The 16,505-nt window shown below is 40.8% G+C and overlaps 1 long non-coding RNA gene across 2 annotated transcripts in view; it reads right to left on the bottom strand.

The window, feature by feature from the left end:
* Window positions 1–14,373, bottom strand: part of LOC141973931 (uncharacterized) — a 118,611-nt gene extending 104,238 nt beyond the window's left edge. For both annotated transcript variants that reach the window (XR_012635628.1, XR_012635627.1), the window contains exons 1-2: window positions 14,267–14,373; window positions 2,547–2,678 (exon numbers count right to left, since the gene is read on the bottom strand). This is a non-coding gene — a long non-coding RNA (uncharacterized LOC141973931). The remainder of the gene's footprint in view (window positions 1–2,546; window positions 2,679–14,266) is intronic.
* Window positions 14,374–16,505: the final 2,132 nt, after the last annotated feature.

Genomic DNA, 16,505 nt, shown 5'->3' with positions numbered 1-16,505 from the left:
TCAGCACCTGACAAGGTGCTTGCACAGTGAGAGTTGCCAGTAATTCATTTTTCAGTACTTGTTCCATTTGATCGAATTAATCTCAATCTTTTTTTTTTTTTTTTTTTTTTTCAGGAATCAATGTGGTATTTGACTTAATTAATATTTCTCGATAAATATGCACACAAGGAGTACAGTCTGCTTTTGCTACCTCCAGTTAAACCTTCTAAATTGCATCAGAAATGCATCCAGCACCATTTTTATACATTAGAACACAGAGAAACTGAATGATAAACACTTGAATCAGTGCTACTCTTCTCTGCCAAGCTGCTCACAGGTAAACATGGCTTTAATAGCAGATCTCCTAGCATGGTTTCAAATGACAAAAATCACATCCTATGCTATTCAGTGCTAGGCTGTCTCAACATCCATGACTTACATATTTGAGTTCAGTAATTTCACTATGTTTCAATGAGGCACTGTATTTCACCAGCTCTCAGTTTTAAACAGGAAAGCAACATCACACAGTGTAAGCACAACACATATGAATTGTTCTTACTCCTTCCTTTAACTCAAATTTTCACCCTGGGCCATTTTCAAGGTCTTGTTTTTCTCTCTCTAATGCTTTTGTTACTGTTAATATAGCCAGCTTTTTTTAAAGGGGGATTATAGAAAGGGCTGAGTCTTAATATATTTTATAGTCAAGAGTTCGCTTATCAGATCCAGTTCCCTGTTTCATGGGAAATCTCCTCTGGAAAGCCTTAGAGCATCTTTGAGCACAGACAGTAAAGGGCACCAGATATAAAAATCTAATGCCATCTTATTATCCAGTATTTTTGGCGCTGATTTGTATAATCTACTTTATGGCTATTTTAGAGTAAGTGTAAAAAGAAACTGATTCTCCTCAATTATACTTTGCCTTTCTGAATATGATTTAGTGAGCCTACCTTTTCTATTAATTTACAGGAGCATAAGTGACATTCATTGGCTTGATACTTAACTGCACAACTGCAAAGCTTGGTGGTTGCATTAGTTCCCTGAGAAGTGAAACATCCTTACCTTGCTACAGAAATTATTTCATTAGTAAGCAAAGGCCTGGCCAAAGGAGTAAACTCTGCACAAGTAATCACCAGCAACTCCAGCTTCCTGACAACACCTATTACCTAGATCAGAAAACACAACACACTCTTGTGCCAAAATCCAGATTTAATATTCATGCCTCACTCCAGCACAAGATATACCTCAAGGCTAAAATATACCTGTGTGCAAAGACTCAGCACAAGGTTCATAAGCCACTTACTTATATCTTCAAAGTGATCTGAGAAGAGCCCTGGCCTGGTAGTCTCCCCCTTCAGAGAGGAATATGGTAAGCACTAAACAAATAATGGTCTGAAAGTTACTTTGATGATTTCCCTTCTCTCTTCCATCTTCCTATGAAATTCACAGCATTTTCCTTTAAAATCTATCTCCCTCCAGGAAACTGTTTTGGGATCACTAAAAATTGTACTGACACAATCAGATGCATAGTCTATTGAACAATTGTGTGTAAAAATCACATTTCTTTATCACAGAAGCAGGATGTAGTGAGAAACTAACAGAACATTTCTTGGCAGAATAGTACTTTCACTTAACTCCCCAGTAATGGATTTTGGCTGGTGTTCCTAGACTTGAAGAACTCCTGTCGTTTGACAGTGCACATACATCAGCATATACATTCCTCTATTCTCCACCATGTCAAAACTTATTCACTCTTCCCAAAACATCTACTCCCAACATTAGAATTCCCTTTTCTCAGAGCTTTCTAAATTCTCCTAACTCACTCTCTTCTTTCCCATCTAATTTTCTACCTTCCAAGTTGCTCACAGTCTCCTTTCCTTTTCCCATCTCTCCACTTATATCTGTTATTCTCCCTACACAAGCTCAAGTCTCACTGCTCATCTCTCCTTCCATCAGCACATCAGCTTGTTTCATTCCCTTCATCTTGCTGCTACTCCACCATGCCAGCATCTGGTCCCCAGACCAAGGATCCCACCCACCATTTACACCTGGCACCCTCAGGTTTCCTTTGCCCTTCTGTAACGTACTCTGAGAATGCACAGGCAGCACAAAAAAAAGAAGTCACATACACCATCATGAATGGCCTCATTCCTAGGGGACATATATTATAAAAGATAAAACAAAGTATGGGGAACATTGACACTGTTTCAGAAACCCTCCTGCCGGGATCCAGCAGGTATCTCCAGTTAAAACTGTAGAGAGACTTAAGAGCAGTTTTAATCAATGTATATATGAGAATCTGTGTGCAATATAATTGTAGGTGTGTTAGACAAAATTGAAACAATGAAACAAATAATCTCACTAAACCTATAGTTTCAAATTGTGTTTCGTTGGTATTCCATTACTTCAAAACCCAATAAATCATACTTCACACCACTGTTCTAGTCAAACACCAGCCTATAAATGTACCTGTGTAACCAACTGAACATGAAGATTTATTTCACCTTCAAGAGTTTGCTGACTCTCAGTCACTGATTACGATTTTGTCTTCTATAGAAAGTGCAACTTACATTTGCAGGTCTCCCCAGAATGCAGATGTAGACATTTCTGAGTTGCTGGTGTCTGATTTACAAAATCCGCAAATGGTTCATTCACTCCTTTGATGTGAATTTCAATGCTGTATCAGTTTCCACAGGGTCAGCCTGGAATGTCACGTGTGAAAGTGTTAGTCTGCTGAAACATCTAGTGCCATTAAAACAATTAACTACCACCTTGAACATTGTCTGCCTTCTAGAATGGACTTCCATTGGCCATAACAGGTCTCATTTAGATTTTGATTCATATTATGTCAGAAATTACAAAGCGGTCTACACAGACACAGGTTTGGAAGTGAGTACTGTCAAATGGATTGCACATTTAGGAAAGAAACGCAAATCCAAGATAATTACCTATGTACATGCATTTGTCTCATGAGGACCTATAGAGACAGATGTAGCAGGAAGCATGTGAGACCCAGCAGCTGGTGCAACATTTGCATTATAGGCTGGAAAAGAAATGGAAGGATGTGCACAGCTGATACCAGTATTCATCACATCTAACAGTTCAGTGGAGGGAAGGAAATAGAGAATGATGAAAGAAAAGACAGAAACTAAAGCAGAAAGTACAATGAGATCTTGTTCAAAAAAATGAATGTTAAGAAACATGTGTTGAATAGGAAGTAGCTCAGAATCTTTCAGAGTAACTCCCTAAGTCTGACCATGGTGGCTTAAGCATGGGTTTGTTGCCAGAGAGAATGGAAAAAAGATACTGCGCAACTTGGAGATGCATTGCCTCTTATCACATCATTTCCATAGAGCTAAGAGCACAATTCTTCTCGATGCCAGTTCACAGTCACATATTCCAGCTGCCAGGAGAGAGCACTAACAGGCTTGGTCTAGTATGAATGAGGGAGAAGGTACTCTCAACATTTCCTGTGGTAACTAACTGTGTCACTTGGTGTATTATGAAAAAAAGTTATGACACTGAGAAAAGATCCTAGAGTAAATGCATCGGTGCCTCATTTGCTGTGCAGGCTGTTAGGTCATCCATCCAGTAAAGCTGGGTCCAACAGAGATGGATAGGATTTCAAATACCCATGCATACCATGTCTTACTTGTTGTCTCTGCTATTCCAAGCTGAGTATGCACCACTACTCATCAATATCCCATAAAGGGACAGGGAGCACAGGCACCTTGCTCCTGGTCCCAGACTGCAGGATCTCAGATCAGTGTCAAAGTCCCTGGGACCACAGCAGAGGAGTTTAGATCCGGTTGCCTCAGTGACACAGATGTTCAAAGGGGGAATGAAATTTAGAGAGGAACAAAGCATGTTCAGAGACTAGCTGACCTCCACTATAGGGATGAGATGTGATACAGAGAAATGATTACTTGTTTTGAGATTTATTTACTTATTTACTTATAGAAAACTGCTTAGCAACTTATTTACTTACTTATAGCAAGATATAGTATTTTTTAAAATATTGCTAAGAATCCTGCTTGCCCAGACTGTTCTGTGGAATTTTACCAAGGACTACTGTGTTCATCAAAAAAAAGCAGTTCACAGTGAAAAATCTACCAAGGATTACAATGTTCAGCAAAATATTATACTTTTGGCCTTGAATAACAGGTGGCTCTAACTAGTTGGAATTTTGCTAATGAGTAAAGATAGCCATACATGGATGGCAGAAGTTCTATTGGTTCTCTTAGATAAAATAGAAAGTAAACCGTCTGAAAAACACTCGTGTTATTTAAGAAATTGGCCAAGGGAATCTGCTCATGCTCCGGGGAAAAAAAGTGAGAAAGACTACGAGCCTTCCTCCCAAAGACCCCCAAAGACGCCCACCAGGAGGCAATGCACAGGTGCAAAGATGACATAAACTGTTGACATCAGCCTCTAGAACTAACCCAGCCTTACTCATGCATATGTACGTTTGTGTTATGTAATCCAATGAATTATCCACACTTTATAAGTTTTTGGTAAAATGTGCGGTGGGTGTGCAAGCTTTGTGGAGAGATCCCCTTGCACCCTGGCGTTGGAGTAAACATACCTGCTGTATAACTCTATTCGAGTTGTAGAGTCTTTTTTCTGCGAATCGGATGAAAAAGCTCTATCTTTGACTCCTTTAAATATGAGCCAGGGAAAAAAAAAAAACAAAACCCAACAAAAAAACCAACACAACAATAAAACATTAGAGGAAACCATACTGCATAATGCTGGTTAATTTAACTGAAAGTGGTGTCCATTTTTAATTTACTAGGTAGAATGTCATTCCAGACCTTTTAAATCTGAGTGGGACTACTCTATGGCAGGAGACACACTCCTTTGGGACTAACTGAAAAATTAGGATTTTTATTTTCTTTCGGAAAAGCCCACTTACATTGCTGTAAACCTTCCTTGAGTACCTCAAGAGCCCTCAAGATCAGTCTGATTGGAGGAACGAAAGGAACATTAAAGGTTTACAATAACCCTTTTCCTCAAGAGTGGGAGAAAACATCAGCTGTGATTGCAGCTTTCAATGCATTATTAATACAAACCACTTTGCAGCATTTGTTTCTGTGAGATAAATTTGATCTGTGAAAACAAAAGAAAGAGAAGGAAGACAGCTGGTCAGACTGGTCGCAGGAATACCTGCTGAGCCCAACCAAAACCCAGTAGGGACCCGTGAAATGTGGACATAAAACAAAGCATAAAGTGTAGTAAATACTTGAAGAAAATTTATTCAGTTACCAATGGCAAAGAACAATTGTAATGCAAACTACAGCAGCAGTTCAGTAACAATGAAGACTAATTAAAGGTATTAAACCATGTAAACAAGCCTCTTATCAAATAAAGCAGGCACTAAAGGAGATCCTGAGGCATTTACTGTGCCACTGGGTATTCTGCAGGGGTTTTCAATCTGTGAATGCCTAAACGCTTTCTAGGGAAGCTGGACACCTTGCACAGCAAGACTGATCCTCCAGCCAGCAGGGTCTCTTTACTTAGCTACCTTACATGGACCATTGTGGATGTAATTTCTAGATTTACAGGACTGGGATAAACATTAAAGGGAAAAAAAAAAAAAGAAAAAAAAAAAGTGGGGAAACCCCTAGTTTCCCACCAAAACAGAGAATAATCACCTGTGCAAAAAACATGCAATTGCAGACCTGCAATCTGCACACTGCCATAGCTCCACTAATTTGCTAGGAAGAGAATGGGAAATCTGTGACATCACATGTAACAGCAGCTAGGCAGAACAGTAAAATGAACCAGATGAGAAGGTAACACAAAGCTCTTGCATGCAAAATATGTGCTTTCATGTCAAAAAAGTCCCTGTGCCATCTCAGGACTGACTTACTCCTAGACTCCTGTAGAATGATTTGATGTGGGGACAGGAACTAAAATGAAAACTGACATGCAAACACGTGGCTGACACAGGCATCCAGAAATGAAGACCCTGGGAACTACACACCAGTCAATCTCACCTCTGTGACTGATAAGATCATGGAGCAGTTCCTCCTGGAAATTATGCTAAGGCACACGGAAAATAAGGAGGTTATTGGTGACATCATGGCTTCACTAAGGGCAAATTGTGCCTGACAAATTGGGTGGCCTTCTATGATGGGGTTAGAGTGTTGGTCGATAAAGAGAAAAGCAACTGACATAATCTACCTGGACTTGTCTGAAGCATTTGACACTGTCCCTCTCTAAATTGGAGAGACATGGATTTGATGGATGGACCACTCAGTGGACAAGGAATTGGCTGGATGCACACACTCAGAGCTGTGGTCAACAGCTCAATGTCCAAGTGGAGACCAGTGACAAGTGGCGTTCCTCAGGGGTCGGTGTTGGGACTGGTGCTGTTTAACATCTTTATTGGTGACAGGGACAGTGGCACTGAGTGCACCCTCAGCAAGCTTGCCAGCAACACCAAGCTGTGTGGTGTGGTTGACACCCTGGAGGGAAGGGATGGCATCCAGAGGGACCTGGATGAGTTTGATAGGTGGAGCTGTGAGAACCTCATGAAGTTCAATAAGGCCAAGTGCAAGGTCCTGAACATGGACTGGGGCAATCCCAAACACAAATACAAGTTGCGTGGAGAACAGATTGAGAGCAGCCCTGTGGAGAATGTCTTGGATGTGTTGCTTGACGAGAAGCTCAACATGACCCAGCAATGTGCGCTTGTGGCCCAGAAGTCAACCGTATGCTGGACTGCATCACAAGAAGTGCAACCAGCAAGTCGAGTGAGGTGATTATCCCCACCTACTCTGCTCTCATAAGACCTCACCTGGAGCATTGCATTCAGCTCTGGAGCACCTCTCCTGTGAAGACGGGCCAAAACAGTTAGGGTTGTTCAGCCTGAAGAGAAGGCTCTGGGGAGACCTTATAGCAACCCCTTCCTAATGGAGTCCTGGAGAGGGAATTTCTACAGGGGCATGTAGGACAAGGGAGAATGGTTTTAAACTGAAAGAGAGTAGATTTAGATTAGTTATAAGGCAGAAATTTTTTTCTGTGAGGTGGTGAGGCACTGGCACAGGTTGCCCAGAGAAGCTGTGGCTGCCCCCTCCCTGGCAGTGTTCAAGGCCAGGCTGGACAGGGCTCTGAGCAACCTGGTCTAGAGGAAGGTGTCCCTGCCCATGGCAGGGGGGTTGGGACTAAATGATCCTTAAGGTCCCTTCCAACCCAAACCATTCTATGATTTTATAATTTTATGAAATTAAGCAGGTGAAAGAAGTGTTCTTGTTTGCCTTTTAAAAATGCATCACTACCAAATTTATAATCAAAATCTCATCCAGTCTTCCTTATGGCATTTAGTGTGGGTTTGCCACTCAAGGATTGTAGAAGTACAACAATTCAGAGTTTAAATTAAGATCATTAACCCTTCACCCTGTGTGAGGACTCTCATTTGCTCCTCTACAGTTGTTCTTCGATCACAGTAAATTATCCTTCCCCTGAGTAGGAGAAAGCCACTGCACTCTAATAATGTTACACCTGAATGGGAGCTTCCACAGCAGTTTAACATGGTTTAATTCAACACTTCATCTTCACACCCTTAGTTGATTTGCCTTAGCTTTCCTGAAAATAAATTACTTTACGGAGTGAATCGGTCAATGCATTAGCCTGCTTTACGAGATAAAATAGTATATGCCTATACCTGTGGAGGGAAGAAAGACAGTGGCTAGGAAAAGAAGTGGATCAAAGAGTCTGGAAGCAGGTGTGCAGCTTTCCTCCAGCCCCAAGGAGAGGACCCATTAAAAGATATGAATGCCCTGGGGTCTACTATCTCACGACAAAGCACCCTGTCCATCCCCATGCAGGCTCAGGGAGCAGCACTGCTGGTGCAGTGATTGGGGATTCTGTTTGGCTCACTAGGTCAGGCCGAACTGCAGCTAGAGTACCCTAAAAGCCTGAGGAGATCTGTGGCCTTTACAGCTTCCTGACTTCACAGGGACATAGGAAGGGAGGAAATTACCCTAAAAACTCAGTAGATTAGGACTCAGTCTGTATTTTCCTTTCCCTTACAGAAGTGGGGAAATCCAGGCCAGTACACTATGTATTGAAAACTTTTTGGTGGCTGCAACTAAACCTACATCACTCTGTTTATATCCTTGGTCATTCAACTGTTCTTCAAGAGTAGTCATTTATTTTATGCAGCTGACACCCTCCTTCACTTTCCCCCTTCACCCCAGATTTCTGGGAGAAAGCATCCCTCTGATATATCATCCTACTCACACAGAACTTCTGTAAGCAGCATCTACATAATCACCAAAAGACTTACTTATCCCTGATAGACCCAAGTCTTTCTTTAATCAAGTCTATAGTTAGTTCCTCCATCATGTCTTCCTTGTTAAGCAGGCCAGACTGATCTCAAAGTGTCAAGGGCCACTGTGATTAATTAATCATTCTACCTTATCAGTCTTTTAAGAATGACTTCAAAAATCACTGAAGATTCCACTTTGAAACCATATTGTCAACCAAGAAAGAAAAATATTAACGTGCAAAAGAACTGAAATAAGAAATCTGCTGATTCAGTGCAGAAAGTTCACTCAGCCCAAAAAATGTCATTTGGTAGCATTTCATCAACTTCACATACTTTATAGGGGTTTGCTCCCAAAGAATCTTGCCATGTCCTACCTTGCCAGGCATAAATATACACTTACGTAAACACTCTGAACAGAGAGTAACCTTGTCAAGAACAACTGGCAGACCTTCTTTCTCTCTGAAAGGAGGTGTCCTTTTCTACATCTTTCCAAATCTTTCCCAGTCCCATATGTTTTTCTTCCACTTCCCACTCTCCAGTTTAAGAAGTATGCCATGTTGCTTTGATTATCAGTCCAGAAACCCCTTTATAATCTCAGTGTTATTAAGAGCAATCAGACTCTGAATAGGGTAAAAATAACCAATGCATTTGTGCTCTTCTTTCTTTTCAAACTAGTGTAATTCACAAGCACATTGGCTACATGCAAAATTCATCCAACCATACTGAAGAAAGACAATCCATTCCTTGAATTGTAATGGTGAAAATGCCCATTTATGCCTGTCTCTGTCTCAAGGACTGAGCAAATGCAAAGACGGTCATGAATTAGGGTTTTAGCTATGCTTACTAATGTTTAGCAAAGATTTCCACCCAGTGAGTATCTTACAAAAGAATAAAACTGTCAACTGATTTCCGCAGGACTCCAGCCAGACCATGTTGTGGGTTGACACACACATCCTACTGAACATATTCAGAGCCATCAAGATGTTAAAATAAATGCCATAGCCTTTAACAGATGTTGGAGCATTTGCATTAACTTTTCTATTTCTTAGTTATCCATTGTATTGATTATCTTCTGTTGACTGTCAGTGCTGTGTTAGATATTATTGAGAATTAAAAAAACCTCATCTCCTCTAAAAAATAAAGCAAGTGGAACTAAAGGAAGAATGTCAAAAACCTAACTGTTTGTCATATGTACCCATCTGTCATTCCAATTGTTTTATGCTGACATTATTTTCCTTTGTACACACAATAATTCTTATGGAGCATGCGTTATCTTCTATACAGAAGGATCCCATACAGTTTTTGTGGAACTTTTTGTGGAAAAATACTACCTAAAGTATACATATGCATCAAAGGGAAAACATTTTGTCTAATTTCCTCCTCTTCTCCTCCTAATAATTTTAAGGTGAGAATTGACCTTTGCTATTTTTTCCATATCTGCAAAATGCAAACCCTGTTTTTAGGACCCAGGGAGATTTTTCTTCCGGGAAATCATGCTGCATTTAGGCTGCTTCTGCTGCCTGCTATAAGAAGCATCTATATGCATCACAAAACAATGTCCCTTTTCCAGCCACACTGGAACTGCACAAATCAATTTACTGTGTTAAAATCATCAGATTTATTTCATATATTTAGTTCACTGTTTGCAGCTAGAAGAAGATGAACAAATGCCACACTGTCAGTAAGAAGAATAGACAGTGTTTCTTCAAAATGCACTGATTGGTTTGTTAAATGTTTGAGAAAAGATTTATTTAAATGAAAAGGCATTCCCCTTATTATATCTATTTGCTGCATGAGGTTATGAGAATTTTTTTGTGCAAACCTTCAGAAACCCAATTTTGTTACAGCAATAGCTTAATTTCTATGGTTAAGCCTGTGTGTACCACCCTCCTCTTTGTTCAGCTGCTAAGGCTGGCTAACAAAGCTGTTCCTGCTCAGAAATGAGCCAAGCCACCTCTGCCTCTATGCTCCCAAACCCTCTGTAGGAAAAGAGGAAGCAGTACATGACAGACTTGCTGTTTTCCTTCCCTGGGCTTCGATTAAGGACAGAAAATGGTGCTTCTTGGAGCAGAGGAAATACAGTAAATACATGATGAAAAACAACACACTGTGATAGGGGCTGATAGCAATAAACACAATACACATTGCAACAGTAGCAGCATAACACGGGTCTGGATATACAGAGGATTCCCTCCGGCCCTTCACAGTCTGACGAAGGACAGCAGCTATTAGGGGACTGAAAGATGAACGGTGAGTGACAAGCACTTACAGAAGAAGATGCTTTAGAGGAGTTGGGAGAGAGACTGCACCCACTCGATGGCATGGAAAATTATCTTACAGCCTGTAATACTGGATTTACTAGTGGGTTTCCACAAGCTGTGTCAGGGAGCCATAGAGATGCTCAGCCCCTAGAGCGGTTGCAGCAGGAGTGAGTCAGACGCTAATAGCCTTAGTTCTCCTCTGCTTGGGGGAACATCAGTTTGCTGCTGGCTGTGAGTATCTTCTCAGCTCTGTGTAGATGACCAACAGCTTGTCTGGGAACATAACCCAGATTATGAGCAGTGTCACCATCATGTAAGCAGATACTGTCCTTGTGCACAAAGACCAAAAGATAAATCTCAGAGGGAGCACAGCCAGGATTGCTTCAGGCCTTTCTAAATAATGGAGCTCAACAGGACCCACGGCTACCGCCAGCAAACACCAGAAGTCTATTCACCACCAGTGATGTCCCTCAGGGCATCAGCATGCCTCTGAGGCGAATCTCGAGAGGAGCCAGTATGGCTGAGTTGCTGCTGATTAGGGAGTAGAAATCCTTTGAAGAGCTAGAGGAATGACTGGCCTTATCCTACATACAGTATCTCTCAAAGTACATCAAGTTAAGTCCTTGGGATATTTGTACTAAGCCTGGAAGAAGGCCTTTTATCACCTCCAGCTGAGCAGGAGTCATCCTTTCTCCTCAGATAAGCAATGGTCACAATGACCTACGCATGATCACTTCCGAGCTGGATTACTTTAATTCACTCTATCAAAGTGAATTAAAGGATGGATGCAGGTTGTGCCAAACTTCTCCACTTCTCTGTCTGCCTAACAAACAAATTTAACTAAACCAGAAGCAAAGCAGATCTTGCTAGATGTAGCTGAGTCCCTCCACAAGGACATTCAAACCTCAGATATGTTGCTAAACCATCCGCAAAGGAAATTAAGAACATTTACAGCTAACCAGTGCTATTACTTATGCAGATAGGAAGCAATTTAATGGGCTACAGCTTGAAGAGAATGGACAGCCCAGTTCCCTGAACAGCTTATGTTCAGGTTGTTGGCACACAGGAGAGTGTGGGTTTTTTTATTTGTGCTATCTTAAACTATCTGGCATGGATAAACCAGCACAATGCTGTAACAGCAGCTTCATTCAGCTGCAGGGAGACATCCTTCAGTAAGCTGTAAGAACAACCTCTCTTTCTTTCCAGAAGTAAAAAGCTTATTAATAGCAAAGGCAGTTCCTAGATTTCTGCTTATTTTGACACTGTCTATATCCCTTTCTGTTAACGAAATCAGAAAAGATCTTTCCTATGGAGAATCAAACCACGCTACACAGGCTACTACTGTTGTCACTACTGTTAAGCAAAGATGCCTCACTAGTCAGACACACCTTAAATCCTTGGGCTGAACAGGTCTGAAGTGGCTGGTATAAACTAGTGGGTGAGGATCCTGGCTGCTTAAAGTACGAAAACACCACTTCCTTCTGCAACATTAGAGGAAGAAAAATTAAATCTAAAGACCAAAGTATTCACTGAATAGCACCTCCTATCAACACGGGCCTTGAAGCCTGTCTAACTCAGATCCAGAAAAATTGCTGTCTCTGTTGAATCCCTAATGTCTGTAGCTAGAGAACTGAACATCAATCATTCTCAACAGTATTCTTAGCTGATTTTTGGGTATCCACTAAAGATACCTGTCAGGAAAGGCTGTATAGTATAGACACTGAGCCATGCTCCGGTTGATTAGACATGCCAGTACATGAAGCAAATGCAGACACTATGACCTGATCAGCACTAATTTGAACCAAGTATTTGGGGAATACTTGTAGGTCCATTTGTTCCTAAGAGGTACTTAATTAATTAAATTTTTCTATCTGTTAGAATTATATTATAAGCTATCTATGTAATGTAAACCTTAAAAAATGGAAACTGAATCATTACATTTTGGCTCACACTACCATTAATCATTGTCTGTAACTGCTTTAACAGGCTGGCCATCACAAAATAGATTGTGTATCACAGTAAAAAAGCCCCAGATAAAGATCTGAAGATACAGGGTGTCTTTTCAAAGTATTTCAATAAACTTATTTGCTGTCTAATTCTCCTCTCAAGAACATTAATCTGTTGCTCTGTGGCCTAACTGTTGGTACACTTAAGCAGAAAAGCCTCAAATGCAGCTGTGGTTTCCTTGGTGTACCCAGGAGGGCAGTGGAGAAGCAGGATCAATTTCCTTCTGTTTTACAACTTTTCTATCCAGACTGCTGGTGGAGTTCTCTTTAGCTCTTGATAAAGGTTATGGAAGCCCTAATGCTTTTTCAGTTTCAGTAGCATCATCTGTCATTTCTGTACATCCAGGTACTCTCGTTCAAGGCTCTTTGGTCCTGATAATGCTATTTCTTTTGAAATAGCTGGATCCCAAAAGAAAGCACAAAAAAGAATCCAGGTCTGAGAAATTGACCCAAAAGAGTCTGATAAACAGTGGTATAAAAGGCACCTAAGAAATAAAGCTCTGCCTCTGATTAGTGACCTGTTTAAGCTCTATCTCAGTATTGTGCTTTTCCACCACACATTTTAAATCACTTTTCCAGAAGTTAATGATTTATAGCTCCTAATGCTGAAGGCTTGCAGTACATCATCTGAGAAGATGAAAATTTTATACACAAATGAGGAGTATTAAAGTATTTTCATGATCAGTTCCTGGTCAATTCTCTACAACTATGGCTAATACTAGAACTGAGGAATCTGTGGTGGGTTTAATTTAGTATAGTGCCATAGAAGGACTCTGTAATCTATACTTCAAAAATTTGCTGAAGGTTGTAATAAAGCCTAGACTGTTTTACATTGGTTTTAGACTCTGTCCCTAGCCCTCTGCTGTTCTTTGAGGGCTATTTGGATAGAGGGTTCTCACAGCTCATCAGCAGCTGTTAAGTACGAAAACAATGGTTGCTCTCCTTGTGGAGTCTCCTCTTGCCTCAGGCCAAGGAAGTCCAGGATCTGGTCTGAGAAGCTAGGAGTGAACAGTCTGGAGTTGCATGATGACACTGCTATTTTATAGCTTACCACACTCAGAAACACAAAAGATATATCACCTCCTAATGCATGTCACATTTTGTGACATGTGCCGTAAGTATAGGTGTTTTACAGGCTTACACTTGACTACTGCCTGTCAGAGTGTCTCCAGTGCTAGTCCAGCTACCTCTCCCATAAAACAAAGAGGTAGTCTTTGACTTCTGTTCAGTTATCATTGGTATCCCCAATAAGCGGTCCTCAAAAAGAGAACATTTGACACAGCAATTTGAGATAAACGAAGTCTGCAGCACACTGCACATAGTATCTGTCTCAAAATCCTCAAGAAAACAGCCACAAATAGCATATCTCTGTGATGGAGTTTTGTTTACAAGTGATGATGATGATGGTGGCAGTAATAACAACAGTTGCTGTGAGATAGGCAAGGTTTGAGACAAAAGAAAGAGACTTCCCAAAAGATCTGCTATATAAAGGTTGCAATGTCAACTCATCTTCATTTTTAGCTAAGACTGGCAATATAGTTTTAGACAATTTATGGCAATGATGGATGTGTTGAGACTGTGAGTTAAATAACATATTTTAAATCTTGGCTTCTGCTTCCCTTTGAGATATTAGAGGCTATTAAAGTACATTAAAATCACTTGCCAAATTTTATAACCTGTCATGAACAGGTTTCTGGAATTGCATGAGACAATACCCACAGCAGTGGATGGATGACAAGTGTACTCACCAGTGTCCTCTGTTTTGGACAAGAGCTCTTCCACAAAAAGCTCATTCAAGGAGTATGCATATAGTTGGCTAATTAGTCCAGCCTGGCGGTCCCAAGGTATCCTGTCCCCTGTGCATTGTCTGTAAGGGAAACTAGGATTTAAACAACCTGAGATCAGAATTTGATCCCCAGGAACCTAAGGAAAAAGGAGAAATGAAGCAACCTGTAATTCTGACTGCTTCATTTCCAGCAAAATAATTTTATGACATCTAATACTGTATTTGCAAATTTTAGCCAAAAGTCACCTTTTTAATCTAAGGTATGTTCTCACACAAAAGATGGGGACCATAAAGTTTGTCAAAACACCTTGCAGGAAAGGGGATTCTATCCCAGCAATCACTCAGACTACAGTCCTATCAGGGACCTGCATTGAAGGTCACCTCAGCCAGGTGTGTCCCCATCGGGAACAAGACTCCTCCAGGTAAGGAGCACAGCCTTTTCCTCAGCAGAACGGTTAGAAATCCATCCTCTCATTCCTGCTTCCAGGCTCTCCAGTTCACTTGCCTCAAAAAGGAAGATCCTTGTGGCAACTCCCAATTCAGTCCTTGTGCCTAAGGACCCATCTTTTCCTGCTCTGTTGATCCCTGAAGTTGCTCCTTAGCTCCTGGGCTGGCTCCAGCCTTTCTTGTTGAGCTGAGATTTTTGACTCCAACACAGCCTTTGGATGCACCGGAGGAGAGGGTTACTTCTGGCCATAAGACTTTTTGGGCTAGGAATGCACCCTCGCAGAAAGGGGCAATGGGTAACTTTAAAACAATAGCTTGAACCAAAGAATGCCAAAATCACTAACCATCTGGGATGAAGAGCTCTGCAGCAGCATGCTTTAAAAAATTGCCATATGTACACAAATCAACATTTTGCACGCAGTGAACCATTTGGTGTACACCTGTGGGAGGGGGTTTTGATATCTCAGTCCATGGATATTTGGTCCAGAATATACCCTGCTTGGCATGCCCTGGGCACATTTTTTCTGTAAAAAAAAGTGTATTGCAGGCACTTCACAATTCATTCAGAACAGGACAATGGGCTTGTGTGACCTTATGTAAAAACAGAGTAAACAGGTTTCTTTTGAGAGACATCATGTTTTCTAGCTCTTAATCCTCTCTATATGAGAAAGAGGAGCATAATGAAAGCAAAAATTACCCCAATATTAAATAAATATACCAAGGTATCTAGGAACAATATCCAGAAGCTTACTGCTACAATTAATTAGTGAAGGATGTAACTTCTTTCTTTTTACTACCACCATGCAGTCTAGTCACCCACCTGCAAAACCCAGTGTGTCAAAGATTTTGAAGTTCAGTATTACACAGTATCAGAAACTCTTTACCAGGGCATGCTGACTGATAAAAGCAAATGGTGAAGTTCCTTCATCCCTGAAAGGGGTGTGAAATTCTATTTTATGCAGTAGAATCAGCTAGAAATGGAAGCTACAGTCAGAGTAGGAATTTAAAGAGCTCAATATTAAGAAAAAGAAGGAAGAAATAGCATTAAACAGAGAATGATCGTGGAGAAAGGACACTAAAGAAGTTCTAGCAGGAAACACACATAGCACTGGGCAATTCAATCCAGTGAGGTGGTGTTGGAAATGGAGAAGGAGCAGAGGAACAGCATGTCCTGATAACCTAGGCAATTTATGTACCTTTCTGACTTATTTACTATTGACTGGTCCTCTTCCCATGCAGAAGAGAGTGTGAAGGACATTGTAAATATGTGCTTATTGTACTGATAAACACTTCTTTTTCTTGCCCTCCCAGCTAATGGTGGGTTTCACAATCAGTATAAGCCAAAGCAATGTGGAATGCTCACTAATGCTGCAGAACATTTATCCCACAAAAAAAGAAAAGCTTCATTTTCACAACACAGCCACGTAGTTGCTAATGCCAGCACAAAAGAGGCGGCAGAATGTATGGTCTGGGAGTTAAGACTATTGTGAACTTGAACACTGCTTACCGACAGGGCCATTGTACTGTCAGTCCAGGAATACTATGTAAACAGAGAAAGCATAACTGGCTTTTGAGAAGCCATAATTTCATGTTTGCCAAACGTTGCTTTGTTCTAAGGTAATCTTCCTCCTTGCTCCCCCAAGAACACATGAAAGTGGCATAAATTGTAAGAAAAGGAGATAGGGTTCATTTCTGTATAAATCATTATTAGTTACATAACTCTCTTCATCTGTAGGACAGGACTTGGAGGAAAT

This window comes from Athene noctua, chromosome Z (assembly GCF_965140245.1).
Source record: "Athene noctua chromosome Z, bAthNoc1.hap1.1, whole genome shotgun sequence".
Lineage (NCBI taxonomy): Eukaryota > Metazoa > Chordata > Aves > Strigiformes > Strigidae > Athene > Athene noctua.
Note: the sequence above shows the minus strand (reverse complement) of the source record. Positions and strands in the feature narration are given on the sequence as shown.